At 42.4% G+C, this 22558-nt stretch overlaps 1 protein-coding gene across 4 annotated transcripts in view; it reads right to left on the reverse strand.

Annotated features, from left to right (window-relative positions):
• Positions 1 to 5476, reverse strand: part of acot11a (acyl-CoA thioesterase 11a) — a 135457-nt gene extending 129981 nt beyond the window's left edge. Inside the window, exon 1 of one of the 4 annotated variants that reach the window (XM_063063940.1) lies at positions 5387 to 5476. The gene's annotated coding sequence lies outside the window, so the exon portion shown is untranslated. Of the gene's footprint in view, positions 1 to 5224; positions 5356 to 5386 lie in introns of those variants that run through there. The other 3 variants (XM_063063941.1, XM_063063943.1, XM_063063939.1) reach the window with 3 other exon arrangements.
• Between the last annotated feature and the right edge of the window lie 17082 nt (positions 5477 to 22558).

The following is a 22558-nucleotide window of genomic DNA, read 5'->3' on the forward strand; positions in this document are numbered from 1 at the left end:
AAACAAAAGGTTTCAACCCATAATGTTGACTGTCCATTTCCTTCCACAGATGCTGCACTGACCCACTGCCGGCTCCAGTTGTTCCAGATTCCTACAGCTGTAATTCCTTGCATCCTCAACTTGTAAAATGTTCTGATTGTGCATCAGAATTATCACCTTCTATTCCAGACCTTGATCAAATTCTAACTGGAAAACATGTTTAATTTTGGACACAAAATGTCAGGAAACATAACAAAGATCGAAAATGCTGCAAATACTCAGTAGGTCAGTCCATGGCTATGGGATTAGAAACAGTTAACATTTCAGGTCAAAGCCTGACCTGTTGAGTTTTTTTTAAATATATATTTCTTCTCTTTGTTTTAGATTTCCAGCATTTGCAGTTTCTTTGATGTTCAATTCAGGAGCACGTTGGCTTTGGAATAGACTCTAATAAATTCACAAGTATGACACCAAGGCTTAGATGGCAAATGACAAAAGTCTGGTAGGATGAAAATCGACTCCAGGATTTAAAACAAAGCTGTCATAGAGAAGTACAGCACAGAAACAGGCCCTTTGGCCCATCTAATCTAAATGCCTACTCCTAACGACCTGCACCAAGATCATAACCCTTCACATCCCGACTATCCATGTATCTATCCAACTTTTCTCTTAAATGTTGAAATCGAGCTTGCATGGACCACTTATGCTGGCAGCTCATTCCACACCCTCATGACCCTCTGAGTGAGGAAGTTTCCCCTCATGTTCCCCTTAAATTTCTCACCTTTCACCCTTAACCCATGACCTCCTGTTCTGGTCCCTCCCAACTTCAGCGGAAAAAGTCTGTTTACATTTACCCTGTCCATACCCCTCATAATTTTGTATACCTCAATCAAATCTCCTCACAATCTTTTATGTTTTAAAGAATGCAGTCCTAACCTATTCAATCTAGATAAAGAGAATACATAACCTCTAGCAAAAATCTTAAAGTTGAACCAAAACTAGGTTGGAGTGAAATCAAGAAATATTTTTCAACGAAAGAATTAAGGAATTATAGAATTTTCTCTTACAAAAGGATGCCAGGACTAAGAATGATAAATTTGTTAGTAGTTCCACTAATCTAAATGGAAATAAAAATAAAGATTTTGGAAACTTGAAATGAAAGAAAATGCTGTAAACGTTTAGTATCCGCGAAAGGAAGAAGTCAAGTTTTAATATGCAAGTTTAGATAAATTCAGGAGGAAACTGAGATAGATGATTTAGAAACATAGAAAACCTACAGCACAATACAAGCCCTTTGGCCCACAGAGTTGTGCCAAACATGTCCCTAACTTAGAAATTACTAGGCTTACCTATAGCCCTCTATTTCACTAAGCTCCATGTACCTATCTAAAAGTCTCTTAAAAGGCCCTATCGTATCCACCTCCACCACCATTGGCAGCAGCCCACTCCATGCACTCACCACTCTGAGTAAAAAAACCTACCCCTGATATCTCCTCTGTACCTACTCCCCAGCACCTTAAACCCATGTCCTCTTGTGGCAACCATTTCAGCCCTGGGAAAAAGCCTCTGACTATCCACACAATCAATGCCTCTCTTCATCTTATACACCTCTATCAGGTCACCTCTCATCCTCCATGGAGAAAAGGCCAAGTTCACTCAACCTGTTCTCATAAGGAATGCTCCCCAATCCGGGCAACATCCTTGTAAATCTCCTCTGCACCCTTTCTATGGCTTCCACGTCCTTCCTGTAGTGAGGCAACCAGAACTGAGCACAGTACTCCAAGTGTGGTCTGACCAGGGTCCTATATAGCTGCAACATTACCTCTCGGCTCCTAAATTCAATTCCATGATTGATGAAGACCAATACACTGTACGCCTTCTTCACCATGCAGTCAACCTACGGAGCTGCTTTGAACGTCCTGTGGACTCGACCCCAAGATCCCTCTGATCCTCCACACTGCCAAGAGTCTTACCATTAAGACTATATTCTGCCATCATATTTGACCTACCAAAATGAACCACTTCACACTTATCTGGGTTGAACTTCATCTGCCACTTCTCAGCCCAGTTTTGCATCCTATCAATGTCCCGCTGTAACCCCTGTCAGCCCTTCACACTATCCACAACACCTCCAATCTTTGGGTCATCAGCAAACTTACTAACCCATCCCTCCACTTCCTCATCCAGATCATTTATAAAAATCATGAAGAGTAAGGGTCCCAGAACATATCCCTGAGACACTCAACTGGTGACCGACCTCCATGTAGAATATGATCTGTCTACAACCACTCTTTGCCTTCTGTGGGCAAGTCAGTTTTGGATCCACAAAGCAATGTCCCCTTGCATCCCATGCCTCCTTACTTTCTCAATAAGCCTTGCATGGGGTACTTTATCAAATGCCTTGCTGAAATCCATATACACTACATCTACTACTCTTCCTTCATCAATGCGTTTAGTCACATCCTCAAAAAATTCAATCAGGCTCATAAGGCAAGACCTGCCCTTGACAAAGCCGTGCTGACTACTCCTCATCATATTATAGCTCTCCAAATGTTCATAAATCCTGCCTCCCAGGATCTTCTCCATCAACTTACCAATCACTGAGGTAAGACTCACTGGTCTATAATTGCCTGGGCTATCAGTACTCCCTTTCTTGAATAAAGGAACAACATCCGCAACCCTCCAATCCTCCAGAACCTCTCCCGTCCCCATTGATGATTCAAAGATCATCGCCAGAGGCTCAGCAATCTCCTCCCTCACCTCCCACAGTAGCCCGGGGTACATCTCATCCGGTCCCGGCGACTTATCCAACTTGATGCTTTCCAAAAGCTCCAGCACATCCTCTTTCTTAATATCTACATGCTCAAGCTTGTCAGTCTGCTGCAAGTGATCACTGCAATCACCAAGATCCTTTTCCATAGTGAATACTGAAGTATTCATTAATTACCTCTGCTATTTCCTCTGGTTCCATACACACTTTCCCACTGTCACACTTGATAGGTCCTATTCTTTCACGTCTTATCTTCTTGCTCTTCACATACTTATAGAATGCCTTGGAGTTTCCTTAATCCTGCCCACCAAGGCCTTCTCATGGCCCCTTCTGGCTCTCCTAATTTCCTTCTTCAGCTCCTTCCTATTAGCCTTATAATCTTCTAGATCTCTAACATTACCTAGTTCCCTGAACCTTCTGTAAGCTTTTCTTTTCTTTTTGACTAGATTTATTACAGCCTTTGTACACCATGGTTCCTGTACCCTACCATAACTTCGCTGTCTCATTGGAACGCACCTATGCAGAACTCCACACAAATATCCCCTGAATATTTGCCACATTTCTTCCGTACTTTTCCCTGAGAACATGTTTCCAATTTAAGCCTCCAATTTCCTGCCTGATAGCCTCATATTTCCCCTTACCCCAATTAAACATATTTCTAAGTTGTCTGTTCCTATCTCTCTCCAATACTATTGTAAAGGAGGTAGAATTATGATCACTATCTCCAAAATGCTCTCCCACTGAGTGATCTGACACCTGACCAGGTTCATTTCCCAATACCAAATCAAGTACAGCCTCTCCTCTTGAAGGCTTATCTACATATTATCTCAAGAAACCTTCCTGAACACACTTAACAAACTCCACCCCATCTAAACCCCTTGCTCTAGGGAGATGCCAATCAATATTTGGGAAATTAAAATCTCCCATCACGACAACTCTTATTATTACACCTTTCCAGGATCTGTTTCCTTATCTGCTCCTCGATATCCCTGTTACTATTGGGCGGTCTATAAAAAAAAAACACCCAGTAAAGTTATTGGGTAGTGGAAGTATAATTTGTCCATTTGTGCTGATCACTCAATCCTTGACTAAGGATAACGGTCTGTTATGAGTCAACATTATGCTTTCAGATCAGGTCATACATAGCACGTACCTCCGCCGCACCGCTCAGGTGTGTTTCTGGGGTACAGGGGCTAGCGACCCTTGTGCTTGTTTGTGTTCTACCGCTGAGCAGCAGTGAACCATCTGACTGGCCTATCAGAGTTCTCTTCGGGAACTAGTTGACTTGATCAGGATAGTGGCTGTTGCTCACGATTGCGCTTAATTTAAAAGAAACCCTTCCTGTTCCTAACCTCCACCCACAGAGACCCCGTAGACAATCCCTCCATGGCATCCACCTTTTCTGCAGCCATGACACTACCTCTGATTAACGGTGCCACGCCCCCACCTCTTTTGCCTCCCTCCCTGTCCTTTCTGAAACATCTAAAACCCGGCACTCGAAGTAACCATTCCTGTCCCTGAGCCATCCAAGTCTCTGTAATGGCCACCACATCATATCTCCATGTACTGTACTGATCCACGCTCTAAGCTCATCCGCTTTGTTTCACAACACTCCTTCCGTTAAAATAGGCGCATCTCAAACCTTCGGTCTGAGCACATCCCTTCTCTATCACCTGCCTGTCCTCCCTCTTGCACTGGCTACAAGCTTTCTCTATTTGTGAGCCAACCTCCTCTTCCCCAGTCTCTTCAGTTCGGTTCCCACCCCTCAACAACTCTAGTTTAAACTCTCCCCAGTAGTTTACTTGGTATTTCTAACTGTTAAGAGTGATTCAGCATTCACATGTTGGGACCCAACAGTAACAAAAATGGGGAAGTTGTTGGTGCCAACTCCTTCTTCTCTTGATCGCTGTTACACCTATTCTCAACCGTACAGGCCAAGTTTGTGACGATCTGATCTGCCGGTTATGTTTTAATTTGCGCTAATTGCAAATTATTTTTATGTTAAGCATACAAACGTACAGCTTCACCTTGTTAGCACCGCATTTTAGGTACCAACCCCGCCTCGACTGTAATGCTAAAGTGTAGAGAACGCCCCTCTAGAGATTGTAATGTACAAACGCGTTTGTATATTGTCCTGCTGCTGCGGATGGCTCAGTGTTTCAGAAATGCCGTTTTAAGCTACTAGATTTGTTTTGTCTGCTTGACGCAGCCTCAGTGACAACCAAGAGTTTTCAGCATTTTCTATTTCTATTAAATGCTTTGATTGGTATGTCCATGGGGGGGGGGCATCCTCAGTAAAATAACTTCGTCTGTACAGTAACTGTGCAGTAGTTGTTCTACCAATACTAAATCGTGTCAGTTCAGACTTCTGGATTCTTAATTGGAGGGATAGAAGATAGGGTGAAGAGGGTGGGGAGGGAGGGGCTGGAAGAGAAGAAGGAAGTGAGGAAAAATAGGAGATAAGCATCTACCGACCTTTCCCTGAGGTTCCGCTCCAAGGAACAGGCCGATCGAAACCAACAGAAATATATAGCCACATCTCCCGACCAAACCCCGAGGCTGAGGGAGAGGAGAGCTGTGCAAGCTTTTGGAGCAGCAGCATAAGCACCTGGCAATTTGAAAGTTGTATTCACTCACCTCGGGCGCCACTAATCCAGCACCCCGCCGGAACACGCCTCCGACTCCAGACTCAGTCAATCAGGCGCGCTGGGTTAATGTACGGTTGCCGCTGAGCCAATCCCTGGTCCGCTATAAAGCTGCTCCACTACGCAGGACACACGCTGCGTACTCACTCCTGATACGTTTCTTCGGAATTACCTGGCATGCATGTCAGTTACAATTTAACAGCGCACTTACCTGGGGTACTGACCTTCGAGTTATTGAAGAATATTATTCTCTACAACGGTCCAAGAACTTACATTTGTATGGAGCCCGCCAGTGTGATAATTTGGAAAACACTTTGCATACTGTTGACAGGACGTAATTTAGCAGCACGCTGATTCGCCAAAGGTTGTGTTTAAAGGGAATCGGGAGTCCACACACGGAATTGTTAGGCGCTAAGGACGTGGTAGGCCGGTGCTCTACGAAAGATGGAGATGCTTTAGAAAATTGTTGTAGGAGTAGTCTAGATCTGTGGAATGGACAGATGGACATTTGAGGTCCCGCAATGTATTTCCAGGTCAGAACGGCGCATGAATTGGAAAACAACCTGCTCCTATGGGGTGAGAGGAATGGAAGTTTAGATTTGTTGCTGGGGTGCAATTAAGCGGGCAGCTTTGTCCTGTGTGGGGTCTAGCTTCTCGAGAATTGTTATTTCAGCACTGGTCCAAGCAGGTGGTGAATGTTCTGTCACATTCACGATGACCAGTGGTATTAATTACTTGGATGAGGACGTGGAAGGGTGAGATAGCATAGTCAGAATCAGGTTTAATATTACTAGCATTTGTCAGGAAATATGTTGTTTTGCAGCAATACATTCAAATTGTGTGTAAGAAGATGAGGGGCATTGATCATGTGGATAGCCAGAGGCTTTTTCCCAGGGCTGAACTAGCTAATATGAGGGGGCATAGTTTTAAGGTGCCTGGGTGCTGTAATTGTTATATGGTTATATGGAAATGGGTACCAAGGGGATGTCAGGGGTAAGATTTTCACACAGAGAGTGGTGGGTCCGTGGAATGCACTGCCAGCAGCGGTGGTGGAAGCGGATACAATAGGGGTTTTAAGAGCCTCTTAGATGGGTACATGGAGGCTAGAAAAACAGAGGGCTGTGCGCTAGGGAAGTTCTAGGCAGTTTCTAGAGTAGGTTACATGGTCGGCGCGACATTGTGGGCTGAAGAGCCTGTAATGTGCTGTAGATTTCCATGTCCTATAACTACATAATTTTTAAAACTATAAATTACTATATATATAATACATATTTGAATATATATATATATATTTATAATAAATAGTGCAAAAGAGAGCAAAAAATGAGGTAGTTATACGGGTTCATTGTACATTCAGAAATCTGATGGTGGTGCGGAAGAAGCAGTTCCTAAACTGTTGAGTATGTGTCCACAGGCTCTTGTACCACATCCTTGGTGTTAACAATGAGGAGAGGGCATGTCTGAGTGATGGGGGTTCTTAATGACAGATGCCACCTGTTTGAGGCATCGCCGTTTGAGGATGCTCTCGATGCTGTGGTGGTTGGTGCCCATGATGGGGCTGGGTGGGTTTGCAACTTCCTACAGCTTTTTCCAATCCTGTGTAGTGGCCCCTCCACTCCAGATGGCGATGCAACCAGTTAGGGTTGCTTTCCACAGTACACCTTCAGGAGTTTGTGAGGATCTCTGGTGACATACCAAGTCTACTCAGTCTCCTAATGAAAGATAGCCATTGTCTTGCCTACTTTGTAACTGCATCAATATGTTGAGTCCAGGATCTTCAGAGATGTTGACACCCAGAAGCTTGAAACTGCTCACCCTTTCCACTGCTGATCCCTCGATGAGGACTGGTGTGTGTTCCATTGACTTCTCCATCCTGACGTCCACATCAATTCCTTGGTCTTATTGATGTTGAATGCACCACTCAACCAGCTGATCTATCTCACTCGTGTATGCCTCCTTGTCATCATCTTAATTGCTGCCAACAATAGTTGTGTTATAGGAAAATTTATAGATGGCATTTGAGCTATGCCTAGCCACACAGTTGTAGGTGTAGGGAGAGTAAAGCAGTGGCCCAAGCACACATTATTGTGTGCCAGTGTGATTATCAGCAAGGAGGAAATGTTATTTCTGATCTGCACTGACAGTGGTCTCCCAATGAGGAAGTCAAGGATCCAGTACAGAAAGGTACAGAGGCCCAGGTTTTGGAGCTTCTTGATTAGTACAGAGGGAATGATGGTTTTAAATGCTGAGCTATTAACAATAAGCAGCAGCCTGATGTAGGTATTGCCATCAGTACCGATGTAGGTAGTTTGCAGATGACACAAGGTCTTGTGGCCTTGTGAGTAGTGTAGAAGGTTGCTGTGTTTTACAACAGGACATTGAAAAGATGCAGAGCTGCGCTGAGAAGTGGCGGATGGAGTTCAATCTGGCCAAGTGTGATGTGGTACACATTGGAAGATTGAACTTGAAGGCAGAGTACAAGGTTAATAGCAGGATTCTTAGCGTTGCAGAGAAACAGAGGGATCTTGTGGTCCGAGTCCATAGATCCCTTAAAGTTACTGCACAAGTCAGTGGGGTGGTTAAGAAGGCATGTTGTATGTTGGTGTTCATTAATAAAGATGTGAGTTAAAGAGCCATGAGGTAATTTTGTGACTCTATAAAACTCTGGCTAGACCACACTTGGAATATTGCATTCAGTTTTGGTCATCTCATTATAGGAATGCTGTGGAAGCTTTAGAGAGGGTGCTGGAATAGAGAACATATCTTATGAAGAAAGGTTGAGTGAGCCATGTTCTCTTTGGAGTGAAAGACGATGAGAGGCAACTAGGTAGACTTGTATAAGAAGATTAGGAGGCATAGATAGTGGACAGCTAGTGCCTTTTCTCAGGACAGGAATGGCTAATACCAGAGGACATGGCTTTATGGTGAGTGGAGGAATGTTTAGAGGAGATGCAGAGGTAGTCTTTTTGCATAGAGTGATGTGACCTGAATGCACTGCTGGGATGGTGGCAGAAGATGATACATTAGGGACACTTAAGAGACTCTTAAGTAGACACATGGATTTAAAAAATCATAAATGGAGGGATATGGGCTGTGTAGGAGGGAAGGATTAGATTGATTGTGAAGTAGGTATAAAGGTTGGCACAGCATCGTGGGCCAAAGGGTCTGTACTGTGCTGTACTGTTCTATGTTCTTTCTCCACTTTTTAACCCGTTGGTTGTGAGATCAATTAGTTATGATAATTGCAAGGTTGTTTTGTTTGTGGGTACTTCCAATTTGCATCTTCTCCAAATCTACCTATTGCTCCTAGCTGCATGCTTTTCTGCACCCCTTAGTGAACCAAGGTTGATTCCATCGCTTCATAATTATGGTAGAGAAAGGAATATGCCAAGGTTTCCCTGCCCGTGTTTGACATGATGCCATGAGACTGTAGTCAATGTTGAAGGTTACTGCTTATGTACAATTCTGCCACCCTTCTGAGAAGTCAGTCTTGCCAGAGATACAGGACATACCCAAGGACTGAGGTGGAGATGTCTGGTACATTTTATGAAAAGTATAATTTTATTAACATGTTAATGTCAATTTGTGGGAATACTGATACAATTGTGATATTGTAGTTAAAAGTGAAGTTTATCAAAGCTAGAATTTGGGAGGATGCATTGGAAAACACCAGCCTGAAAATGATAGGTGGAAAAATGACAGAAGGTAGATGATATTCTAAGCAGATGTTGTTTATGTAGATAACGTATAGAAACAGGGTCTTCCTTTCCTTCTTCTGCCCTTCCCTGCATTTTCCACCCTTTCCACATCTTCACCCTTCTACTTTCCTTCTTTTCCTTTCTTCTCCTGTATGCTTTCTTCCCCTCCCCCAGAAACAACCTGACCAATTTGCTTAATTACAAACAACAGGAATTCTGCAGATGCTGGAAATTCAAGCAACACACATCAAAGTTGCTGGTGAATGCAGCAGGCCAGGCAGCATCTCTAGGAAGAGGTACAGTCGACGTTTCAGGCCGAGACCCTTCGTCAGGACTAACTGAAGGAAGAGTGAGTAAGGGATTTGAAAGTCGGAGGGGGAGGGGGAGATCCAAAATGATAGGAGAAGACAGGAGGGGGAGGGATAGAGCCAAGAGCTGGACAGGTGATAGGCAAAAGGGGATACGAGAGGATCATGGGACAGGAGGTCCGGGAAGAAAGACAAGGGGGAGGGACCCAGAGGATGGGCAAGAGGTATATTCAGAGGGACAGAGGGAGAAAAAGGAGAGTGAGAGAAAGAATGTGTGCATAAAAATAAGTAACAGATGGGGTACGAGGGGGAGGCTTCCCTTCCTCCACTATCAACTCTGCTCTTAAACGCATCTCCCCCATTTCACGTACACCTGCTCTCACTCCATCCTCCCGCCACCCCACTAGGAATAGGGTTCCACTGGTCCTCACCTACCACCCCACCAGCCTCCGGGTCCAACATATTATTCTCCGTAACTTCCGCCACCTCCAACAGGATCCCACCACTAAGCACATCTTTCCCTCCCCACGCAACTCCCTTGTCCATTCGTCCCCCCCATCCCTCCCCACTGATCTCCCTCCTGGCACTTATCTGTGTAAGCGGAACAAGTGCTACACATGCTCTTACACTTCCTCCCTTAACACCATTCAGGGCCCCAAACAGTCCTTCCAGGTGAGGCAACACTTCACCTGTGAGTCGACAGGGGTGATATACTGCGTCCGGTGCTCCCGATGTGGCCTTTTATATATTGGCGAGACCCGACGCAGACTGGGAGACCGCTTTGCTGAACATCTACGCTCTGTCCGCCAGAGAAAGCAGGATCTCCCAGTGGCCACACATTTTAATTCCACATCCCATTCCCATTCTGACATGTCTATCCACAGCCTCCTCTACTGTAAAGGTGAAGCTACACTCAGGTTGGAGGAACAACACCTTATATTCCGTCTGGGTAGCCTCCAACCTGATGGCATGAACATCGACTTCTCTAACTTCCGCTAAGGCCCCACCTCCCCCTCGTACCCCATCTGTTACTTATTTTTATGCACACATTCTTTCTCTCACTCTCTTTTTTCTCCCTCTGTCCCTCTGAATATACCTCTTGCCCATCCTCTGGGTCACCCCCCCCCTTGTCTTTCTTCCCGGACCTCCTGTCCCATGATCCTCTCGTATCCCCTTTTGCCTATCACCCGTCCAGCTATCGGCTCTATCCCTCCCCCTCCTGTCTTCTCCCATCATTTTGCATCTCCCCCTCCCCCTCCAACTTTCAAATCCCTTACTCACTCTTCCTTCAGTTAGTCCTGACGAAGGGTCTCGGCCTGAAACGTCGACTGCACCTCTTCCTACAGAATTTGTTTAATTACCCAGGTTTAATAGTCTAGGAAATTGGATGCTTTCCATTTATGTGTTATCTCCAGTTCTTTGTTGACCAATAACTTGCAATGCTTCTTTCCTCCTCCCTTTCCATTCTCTCCTTTTCTAACTATGTGCCGAGTCTTGCATTGGCCTGTATCTCAGGCATGTCCAGTCTCAGGCACAGGGAATCATGCTGAGGCTAGAATTCTGGAAATAATTTACTTTGATATTATTTCTAATCCTTTTAATTCCCCTTTTAAAATTATATACCCACTTATTGCTGGGTTCTTATGTTGACCAATAACTGCCTTCTCTCTCCTTTCCATCAAGGTCTTATTCAGTCACAAAAATGGAAAATACTGGAAAAGGTTTGGATGAAACATTAAATCTGCTGCTCTTTCCACAGATGTCAAGTGTTTCTAGCAATCTCTGCTTTGTTTCAGTCTTCCAGCATCCAAATATTTTTTTGTTATTCAGTCAAAACTGTCCAACATTTTGAAGATGGCACATCAGATCTTGCTCACCAGCTGAATATTTCTAGCCATTTCTATATTTTTTGGAAGATTCCATCAGTGGTTCTTAATACAGAACTGTCCAAATTGTTTACATTCTTAATTTTATCTATTTCCTTTCCCTTGAGTAACTGCATGCTGCTGTTTGCCTTTACTTTGTTTTGGCTACCAAACCCACCTTTCAATTCATGTTCATCTCTGAGATTGGGTGGTCAATCTTAAACATGTTTTACAGGATGAAGCTAGAAACTTGTACATCACTGTTTGCTACACAATTAATGTGTCAGTGGTGGCACAGTACATTTGAATGGTCCTCAAGATCTGCAGTTTGTTTCCCAGGAAAATGTGCAGCCAAACATCAGATTATTGAAGATTACAGACCCTTTGGAAAACACCATATTGGGATTTCCTATAGACCCGATGGTGTAAGACATTCTTTTCAAAAAGTTACACATTATTTCTTATTTCTAACTTTTGAAATATTATATTTAATTTATCTCATACTTGATACTTACAATTCTAATCTATCATCTTCAAATTAAGGAGCATGTTTTAGCTTGAAGCTGTGTAATCAATTCCCTAGATACTCATGAAAAGTGCACATGTAATCCCTTCAATAAATGAGGAAAATCTTCAGGGTGTGACTGATTGTTTTAATGGCTTTACCAAACTTTGGCTGTTAGCGACACCAAAGAACTGACAAAATAGCATCATAAAATAGAGGAAAGACTTGCATTTACATGGTGCTTTTTACAACTTATAGTCCTTTGCATGTAACTTTATGGGCCAATGTGTGGTCACTAATGCAATGTAAAATACATAGCAGCTAACTTGCATGGAGCAAGTTCTCACAAAATGTAATAATGGTAAGATATCCTTAACAAGACCTTTGCTCTATCTCAAGATAGGATTATGCAATCTTTAATGTAACATCTAATCAAAACGATACAGTCTCAGACAGTTTAGCTGTCAATTGGTGCAGTAATGAATACAAACAGAAAACTTTGTGCTCATTTTCTGAAATGAGACTTGAACCCAACAAATCTGCCCCCAGTGGAAAGAGTATTACCAAATAGTCCATATCTCCTGATGTTTCACAACCACATCCCCCAGATCAGCATTTTTAAGTCACTACTTTAAATGGTGTATTAGACAAAATGATATGAATCATAGAATTATTTCAGTTATGAGCCACAGGTTGATACGTGGATTACATTCACAGAAGAGAGTTGAATTCTATGTATTTGACCAAAGAAGAGACAACTCTTACAACTGAACATTAGGTTATTAAAAATTGCAGGTCTTTTATAAAATACCTTTATCCAAATTTCCTTCAGACCTGATGGTTAAAAGGTATTTACTTCAGAGAATTTCAAGTTATTTTAAGTTCCCAACTAAGTTTTGAAATGTTTTAAATTTATTTAAGTTAGAAAAGTTGCGTGATATTTATATTTTAATCTATCATCTAAAACTGAGAATAGTTTCATCCAGAAGCTCTGACATTGAGATAAAAAGCAGACAGAACCAACTAACACATTCTTCAGTTTAGAAGAATAAGAGATAATCTCATTGAAATGTGAGATTCTTGCAAGACTTGAGAGGTAGAATGTCAAGAACCAGAGCTCAGTGCCTCAAAATAAAGGGTTCAGCTGTTCGTTACAAAGATGAGAAGAAATGTTTTCACCAGGAATATCATGAACCCTTGGAATATTCTTAACAAAGGAGCTGTGGAAGTTTAGGGCCCAGTATATTAAAGGGATTGATAGATTTTAGGGAACCCTGGCTGATGAGAGGCTATAGTAAAGAAAAAGAAGGAAGCATACATTGCATTTAGATAATAGGATATGACTGAATCCCTCATGAGTATAAAGTTTTTAAAACCAGTCTTAAGAGGGAAATCAGGAGGGCAAAGATATGATATGAGATGGGTTTAGCAGGCAGGGTTGAAGATAATCCAAAGAGGTTCTTCAGTAATATTAATAGTAAAAAGGTGAACAAGGAGAGATTAGGTCCACTTAGAGACCATCAGGGCTGCCTACGTATAGAGCAGCAGGAGATGACTGTGGTTTTTAATGTCTATTTCTCCTTGGGGTTTACTAAGAAGAATACCATGGATGCCAAAGAAAATAAGGGTAATAAGTTGTGAGGTCTTGGATCATATTCATATAGGTAATGAGGAAGGAGGTATTTGCAGTCTTCAAGTGTATTAAGGTGGCCAAATCACCAGGGCCTGACCAAGTGCACCCCTGAACCAGGGAGGAAATTGCAGAGACCCATTTAGAGATAGTTTGCCTTATCATTGGCCACTGGTGAAGTTCCTGAAGACTGAAGGGTGACTAATGTTGTTCCATTGTTCAAGAAAGGTAGCAAGAACTGGCCAGTGAGCATGACTTCAGTTGGAGGGAAGCTACTGGAGGGATTTAGAGGAACTCAACCTATCATCATTTGGATAGTCAAGGCCTGATCAGCAAGAGTCAGCATGGCTTTGTACATGGGAGATCATGTCTTATGAATCTTTTTGTGCTTTTTGAAGAGATAACCCAAATGGATTATTGAAGGTAGGGCAGTGGATGTTGTATATACAGATACAGCAAGGCTTTTGACAAGGTCCAACATGGCAAGCTGATCTGGAAGATTTGTTGTATGGATTCAAGGGGAGTTAGCACAGCAGCACCTCCACTTCCTTAAGAGTTTGTGATGATTTGGCATGACATCTAAAACTTCGACAAACTTCCATAGGTGAACAGTGGAGTTATATGGACTGGCAGCATCACAGCCTGATATGGAGACACCAATGCCCTTCAATGGAAAATTCTACAAAAAGTTGTGGGAATGGCCCAGACCATCACAGTTAAAGCCCTCTCAACTATTGAGCCTATCTGCATGAAACACTGTTGCAAGAAAGCAGCATCTGTCATCAGGGACCCCCACCACCCAGGATATGCTCTCTTCGTGTGCTGCCATCAGGAAGAAGATAAGCCTCAGGACTCATAGCACCAAGTTCAGGAACAGTTATTACCCCGCAACCATCAGGCTCTTGAACCAAAGGGGATAACTTCACTCAACCCACTTGCCCCATCATTGAAATGTTCCCACAACCAATGGGTTCAATCATGTTCTTGATAATTTATTGCTTGCTTGCTTATTAATTAATTAATTAATTAATTCTGTATTTGCACAGCTTGTTTTCTGCACTCTGGTTGAACGTCCAAGTTGGGCAGTCTTTCATTGATTCTGTAAGAGTTATTATTCTATAGATTTATTGAGTATACTGCAAGAAAATGAATCTCAGGGTTTTGGATGGTGACGTATATGTACTTTGATAATAAATTCACTTTGAACTTTGAAATTGGTTCAATGATAGGTAGCAGAGGGTGAAAGTTAATGATTGATTCTATGACTGGAAGCCTGTGAGTAGTGGGATCCCCCATGGGTGAGTGTTGAGACCTCTTGTTACTTGTTATTAGCAAGTTTGATGATCATTCTAAATTAAGGCATCTTGTTAATTGTGAAATAGATTACATTCAATTGCAAAGAGATCTTGATCAGTTAGGGAGATGGGCTGAGGAATGTCAAATGGATTTCAACTTAGATAAGCATGAGGTAATGCATTTTGGACAAGTCCTAACCTGAGTAGGACTTAAAAAGCGAATGATAGGGCATTGATGAGTGTTATGGAACAGAAGAACCTGTGGGTACAAATACATAGTTTGCTGAAAACTGCCACACAAGTAGACAGGGTGCTGGAATGCTGGCTTTCATCAGTCAGGACATTAAGTTTAGGAGTAGAGGCATTATGTTGCAGATATATAAGTTGTTGATGAGGCTGTGCTTGGAGTGTTGTGTAATTTCACTCACTCTGTTGTCGCAAAGATTCAAGCTGGTGCAGAAGAGGTTTACAAGGTTGCTGTCTGGACCAGAGGGCCTGAGTTATGAGGAGGTGAGGAAAATGAGGGGTGACCTTGTAGAAGGATATGGATAAGGTGGGTTGGGGAGCCAATACTAGAGAACACAGATACAAGAGGGGAGAGATTCAAAAGGAAACCTGAGGGGTAACTTCTTTACATAGAAGGCAGTGAGTAGTTGGACTGAGCTGCTGGAGGAAGTGGTCAAGGTGTGCACAATTGCATTTGGATAGGTACATGTAGGGGAGGGGTCTCAAAAAGTTATGGGACAACTGTGGACAACTGGGTTGTAGTCAGCATGGACCATTTGGGCTGAAGAGCCTGTTTACTGTTTCTCCAATATGAAAGAGTAAGAAAATAAGGGAATATGAGTTTTGTGTAGGAAAATGGGGCAGGTAAAATATCACTGAAGATTTTAGTGAACAGTTATGCAGACATAGGAGTGAATGGCCTATTATTGCTTCTATTTCCGTTGTTATAAATATAAAATTTCAAGTATGTTCATGCAAATTAAGGTAACCAATTGTTTTCTTTCAATAACAGGAAGGATTGGTTTGATAAGGTTGTTGATCTTGGATAGAGCCTCAATCCTTAACGTGAACTCAGTGTTACCTAGTCCAAGGATTATTGAAATTCTGTGCCTGGCTATAAGTCCCTCTCCCTACTGAATTCTAATAATGTAGCTTTATAAATACAACTTCTGTCAAAGAAAGCAGGAATAGTTGGTGATAACCTATTGTAAAACATTAAGTATCTTTTATGAAGAAATCTTTAGAATCATAGAAACATAGAAAACCTACAGCACAATACAGGCCCTTCGGCCCACAAAGCTGTGCCGAACATGTCCCTACCTTACAATTACCTAGGCTTTACCCATAGCCCTCTATTTTTCTAAGCTCCATGTAGCCATCCAGGAGTCCCTTAAAAGACCCTATTGTTTCTGCCTCCACTGCCACCGCCGGCAGCCCATTCCACGCGCTTTATTTGGCACATCTGGAAATAGGAATGCTGAACGCCTGATTTGAAACTAGAAACTGGTAGAAACACACAATAGGCCAGCAGCATTTTTTCAGAATGTTATCATTGAGGTTGATGATCTTTCATGTGTTTGTAGTGACAGCATAAGTGACTGTTCGATAAGATAATCTGAATACTAAATTTGAAGTTTCTGCTTTTCAGAAAAGACAGGTATCATAGTTGGTCCCATTCTTTCTATGACACACCCAGTTTCATTGCTAAGTTATAATAGTCATTTCAATGACTTGCTGGTCTCATTGCAGTACACACAAAGGCTATACAACCTTTGGAATAAATTTCACCAGGAGGGTGTATACTAATATATAAAGCTCTTGACAACAGCCTTCTCTGTTCAGGCAAATTATGAGACTCTTAAAATGTAATTTGTGAAAATTGGGTAATTGAGGGGGGTGGCAGCAAAGAAGATACAAATCAGTCCATGAGTATCAGCATTGGTCTAGTAAAATATTTTTAAAATCATGTGAGTTCAATCACCACTTCAAGTAGAGTGCAATATCCAGGCTGACATTTTATCAGAGCATTGAGGGTGCACCGTGTGGACATCTTTACCAAGCAATGTTAAACTATGCCTTTGTCTGAGGCCTCAGGTGGGAAAAAAGATTCCATAGTACCATTTGAGGAATACTTTCAATTCTCCTAATGTCCTGGATAATATTTATCCCGCAGACCAATGACACTCCATTAGATAATGTCTTGTGAAACCTTGTATTGTGCAAATACATTGCCACACTTTCTGAACTACAAAATTGACAACGCTTCCAAAGTACTTCATTATGCATGAAGTACTTTGAGGTCGTAAAAACTGTTACTATTGGTCAATGTAATCTATAACCCAGATCAGAGTTTCAGTTGAGGTGGGGCTGAGGTAGGAGCAGAGATGAGGCTTCCACAATTCAGCCAGAAAAACGGCAAGTCTGTTTCATGTGGTCCATGATTCAAGATTCAAGATTGTTTAATGTCATTTACAGTGCATAAGTGTAAAGAAGAATGAAATCACTCTATCTCCAGATCTGATGCAGCATACAAAAAACACACTACAATAAATAATACATTTATAAAAAAGAGCACAGTAAATATAAATACATAAGATGACCTATATACATAGATTGATTATACGTAATGTTAGGTACAGAGTGTCCGTACAGAAGGTGACTCTGGACTCTGCCAGGAGATGATAAAGTAGTGGTGGTGGGGTATGGGGGGTGGTGGGTGGGTTGGTGGGTGGGTTAGTGGGTGAAGGTGATGACCAGCCTTACTGCTTGGGGGAAGTAATTGTTTTGAGGCTGGTAGTCCTGATGTGAATGCTACGTAGTCTCCTCCCTGATGGAAGTGGGACACACAGTCCATGCACAGGGTGCGGGGGATCCTTCATGATGTTGCCGGCCATTTTCCACCTCCTTTCTGCATATATGTCTATATACGTGTCTGTAATGTGCAAAAGTCATAGGCACACGTAAAAAATTTCGGTAAAGTGAGGATGCTTTCAAAAATAATGAAATGAAAAGTTTCTAAGTACCAAAAAATGCTGTAAAGAGCAATAAGTAGTAAAAAAAACTAATTCCATTCCATATCTGGTGTGACCACCATTTCCCCTAAAACTGCATCAATTCTCTCAGGTACACAGCCGTGCAGTTCAATACGAAAATTGGCTGTTAGGTTGTCCCTAGCATCTTGGAGAACATGCCACAGTTCTGCAGACTTTGGCTGCCTCGCTTGCTTCTGTCTATCCAGGTAATCCCAGACAACCTTGATGATGTTGAGACGCAGCGCGCGCAGCTCTCCAGTGAAATGATATCGTATTTGTAAGTAGGATGCCATGCACAATTCTGATTTGATGGAGACAGATGTGAGAAGGCACAGAGGAACATCTCAAGAAATTTCTGAAATGCCCGGTTCGCTGCCGCTGCTACTGTGTGATCGAGAATCTCCGGAGGGAAGGCCCCAAAATCCCCGGCTTTGCCTGCTGCTGGTGACCAAGGCTGAGGTTGAAGCGTTCAGCAGAGATGGTGCTCAGTACTCAGTGTCGGAGGGCTGATCGGAGCTCGAAGTTTTTGGATGACTCAGAGTCGGACTGTGGTCGGGTATGGCAGGGGGAGTTTTCTTCCTTCTCCTGTCTGCGTGAGATGTGGGACTTTCGAGAGACTTTGAACTTTTTACTGTGCCATGGCCTGTTCTTCATCAAGTTATGGTATTGTTGCACTGTTGTAACTGTGTGTCATAATTATGTGGTTTTTGTTAGTTTTTCAGTTTTGGTCTGTCCTGTGTTTCTGTGATATCACACCGGAGGAATATTGTATCATTTCTTAATGCATGCATTACTAAATGACAATAAAAGAGGACTGCGTGTCCTCATAATCTATAGATAGATAGATAGATAGATATACTTTATTGATCCCGAGGGAAATTGGGTTTCGTTACAGCCGCACCAACCAAGAATAGAGCATAAATATAGCAATACAAAAACCACAAACAATCAAACAACAAAATGCAAACTATGCCAGATGAAAAAAAGTCCAGGACCAGTCTATTGGCTCAGGGTGTCTGACCCTCCACGGGAGGAGCTGCAAGTTCAATGGCCACAGGCAGCAACGACCTCCCATGCCGCCCAGTGTTGAATCTCGGTGGAATGTGGCCGAAGTCCAACAGTAGAGAGTTCAATATCCGGTCTAAAAACATGTTCCTCGATCGTAATATGACCCAGATTGCACCTAATCAAATCTAATCTAATCTAATCAGGGCCCTGTCCAGGCCATACCATCTGAAACCGTATAAAAATCTAGGGTGCCCGAGACCTTTGCACAATACTGCACATAACACACACAGAGTTTTTAAATGGTCTCAGATGGTATGGCCACCAGAGAGCCCTGATCTCAATACCATGTTCGCTGCATGTTCAAGTAGAACTGGAACCCTCAGAACTCATTAATACCCTCTTACTAACTGCTCACATAGTATATATAGTTCTGAGAATTTCAGTTCTACTTGAAAATGTGTCAAACATTTTATGTCAAATTACTGTACCTCTGTCAGGAAACAATGGGACTAATTTAGATCCTGGGATTCTCTACTTCTAATATTTTCAAAAATAGCAGTGATATCATCCTGCAGCCAACTGAATTAATGACCTTGTAGTGAGGAGATGTTCTCAAATTTAAAGGTTGTGAATTTGTCTGCATAGGAAAAAAAATTAAACAAATATTCAAATTAAGGCTGCTGAGAGAAACATTGACCAGAGTGGATAAAAAAAAGAACGGGTGTTATTATTTTTAGTTTATAACTAATATTGTTACAGATTTTACACCTTTGTTCTCCACCCTTCCACAGACATCCCTTTTGTTCTCTCCACTTCTTCCCTAGCTTGAAAGCCTACAACTTTGAAGACTGAGTTCTGATGAACGTCAGTGACCTGAAACCTTAACGCTTTCCTCTCTACACAGATGTTGTTTAACCTGTTGAATATCTCCAGCACTGTTTTAATTCTTATTGACAACTCCGATCACTTTGTTCCACCACAACACTCACAACATGCTGGAGGAACTCAGCAGGGTCGGGCAGCATCCATGGAAATGAACAGTCAACGTTTCGGGCCGGAACCCTTCGTCAGGACTGAAGAGGGAAGGGGCAGAGGCCCTATAAAGAAGGTGGGGGGAGGATGGGAAGGAGAAGGCTGGTAGGTTCCAGGTGAAAAACCAGTAAGGGGAAAGATAAAGGGGTGGGGGAGGGGAAGAAGGGAGGGATAGGCAGGAAAGGTGAAGAAGGAATAGGGGAAAGCACAATGGGTAGTAGAAGGAGGCGGAACCATGAGGGAGGTGATAGGCAGCTGGGAGAGGGGGCAGAGTGAAACTGGGATGGGGGAAGGGAATTATCGGAAGTTGGAGAATTCAATGTTCATGCCCAGGGGCTGGAGACTACCGAGACGGTACATGAGGTGTTGCTCCTCCCCCATCCCAGTTTCACTCTGCCCCCTCCTCCAGCTGTCTATCACCTCCCTCTTGGTTGTGCCTCCTTCTACTACCCATTGTGCTTTCCCCTATTCCTTCTTCACCTTTCCTGCCTATCACCTCCCTGCTTGCCCTCCCCCACCCCTTGATCGTTCCCCTTACTGGATTTCATCTGGCACCTACCTGCCTTCTCCTTCCCACCCTCCCCCCACCTTCTTTATAGGGCCTCTGCCCCCTCCCTCTTCAGTCCTGACGAAGGGTCTCGGCCTGAAACGTTGACTGTTTGTTTGCATGGATGCTGCCCGACCTGCTGAGTTCCTCCAGCGTGTTGCTTTGACCCCAGCATCTGCAGAGTATGTTGTGTTTACTTTGTTCCACTGATCACCCCATCATTGTTCTAAGGTTTGGTCAATTATATTTACCTCAATCATGACATTAACAGCTACTTATCCAGCTATTTTGAATGTAAATTTAAAATGGAATCTACTCTAATATTTCAAAAAGACAAATTACCATAAATCATGATGGAGGGGTTATCCACCAGATTTACTGTATTACCGCATTGTGCTTCAACAGATATTGGATAAGTAATTTCAATGTTTTCAGGCCAACACTATTTAATCCTGAATATTTATTTTTTTATATAAGTTTTGACAGTCATCCCCAGTTCTGAGTCCCCCTCCCTCAAGCTGTTCACCTCTGATGCTGCATATGAAGACATTGTGAATTTCTTTGCTTCCAAAATTGAAGCCACTAACTTGATCTGATCCAATCCTATAGTTTATCTCTTCTCTGCTTCTCCTGACTAAGGCTGTTAGCGAGTTGTATAAATCCTGGCTCTTTGGCACACGAGTTAAGCACCCATTTAAGTACCCATTTATACTTGTCATAAATTAATCAATTTTTTATTTTCCCCATATTATCATTAACTCCCTTCCAGATTCCACCACTATCCTACACACTAGGGCCAATTTGCAGCAGCCTATTAAGCAACCACCCTGTACATCAAGGATCAATTTTATCAAACTTTATTCCCCATATATATTTACATGCATTAGGAATTTGCTGTGGTGTGTTGGTGCTCCATGCAACAAAAATCTTTTGGATGTGGAAGGCAACCCAGGTAGGGAGAATGTGCAAACTCCCTTCAGAGAGCACCTAAGATCAGAATTGAACCTGTCATTCTGTAAGGTTTTTGGTTTCTGCAACAAAATCCATTCCGTGGCTGAAAATTCCAACCCTGAAAACGATCTGGAGCAGAACCAAATAGATCATTGTCCTGGCATCAAATCTGACCACAAAACAAGTTTTGACCCATGTATTTACACCATACCCAGGATAACCCATGTATTTGGCACTCTACTAAAACTAATTATTTGCTGAAGCCATCATCCTACACCTTCACCGTCATGAGGTTTGATGACCCCAGCCCATTCAAAGCTATTCTCCCACATCTACCACCAGTCTTTGACCATCCAAAATCCTAATACTGTGTCCTGTCAAACCATCTCTCTGCTCTTCTGACAAACTATAGATTCCTGCCACAGTTGCAATTGTAAAATTCTGTCTCTAGTTTTCAAACCATCTCCATTATCTGACTTTTCCTTCATCTATATTCTCCCACAGCCTTGTAAATCCAATAATTCTGGTTGATTGATCATTCTCAAATTTAGTAGCTTTACCATTGGTGTCTGTGCATTCAACTAATAAAAATTGGTTGCAGTGCACCTTAAATCATTTTGTTAACATTAGAAGATCTATGTAAAGATAAGCTGAGTTGTTCTTTTTGTCCTAATATAGAAAAAACGATTCTTTCAGTAATAATGTTTTACAGTTTGTTTTCAGAATCCATAAAAATTTCAAACTGATTTCAATAGTCTGCTTTTATACACAATTGGATCCGGAAAAAATATGGTGTTAAAATGGTTATGATATTATGATTCAGACTTATGAAGCTGGGGAACTTTAGTGCTAACGTATTTTATTGCATGAAAGCTTGATTTAAAAATGTAATTTAAAAATCTCAACAAACTAGTTTCTAACTTGAGTTACTAACACGGTAGAGTTTCACATGCTTTCAGTTCCTGGAAGTCCAAATAGCAATTTGCTGACGTGTCATTGTTTAGTTAAAAGTAATCACCTAGTTTAAATGCCCGGCAGCTAATAAAGTAGAAGCCCTTTGTTCAAGTCTGATGCGTGGCACCCATTCTCTCTTTTCGTACCGTATGACAAAAATAGTTCCTTGATTGATGCCGAGTCATCGTGAGTGCGACGGATGAGTGACGGCCTCCACCTCCGAAGGCCGTCTCATTCGCCCTCTTCATTGGTTAGCTCACCATGATTGACACGCAATTGCGTCCGCCTCCTACACATCTTCCTGCCTCTGAGTGGTTGCGACGCCTGTCACTC

The sequence above is a fragment of the Mobula hypostoma genome, chromosome 12, assembly GCF_963921235.1.
Source record: "Mobula hypostoma chromosome 12, sMobHyp1.1, whole genome shotgun sequence".
Taxonomy (NCBI): Eukaryota; Metazoa; Chordata; class Chondrichthyes; order Myliobatiformes; family Myliobatidae; genus Mobula; species Mobula hypostoma.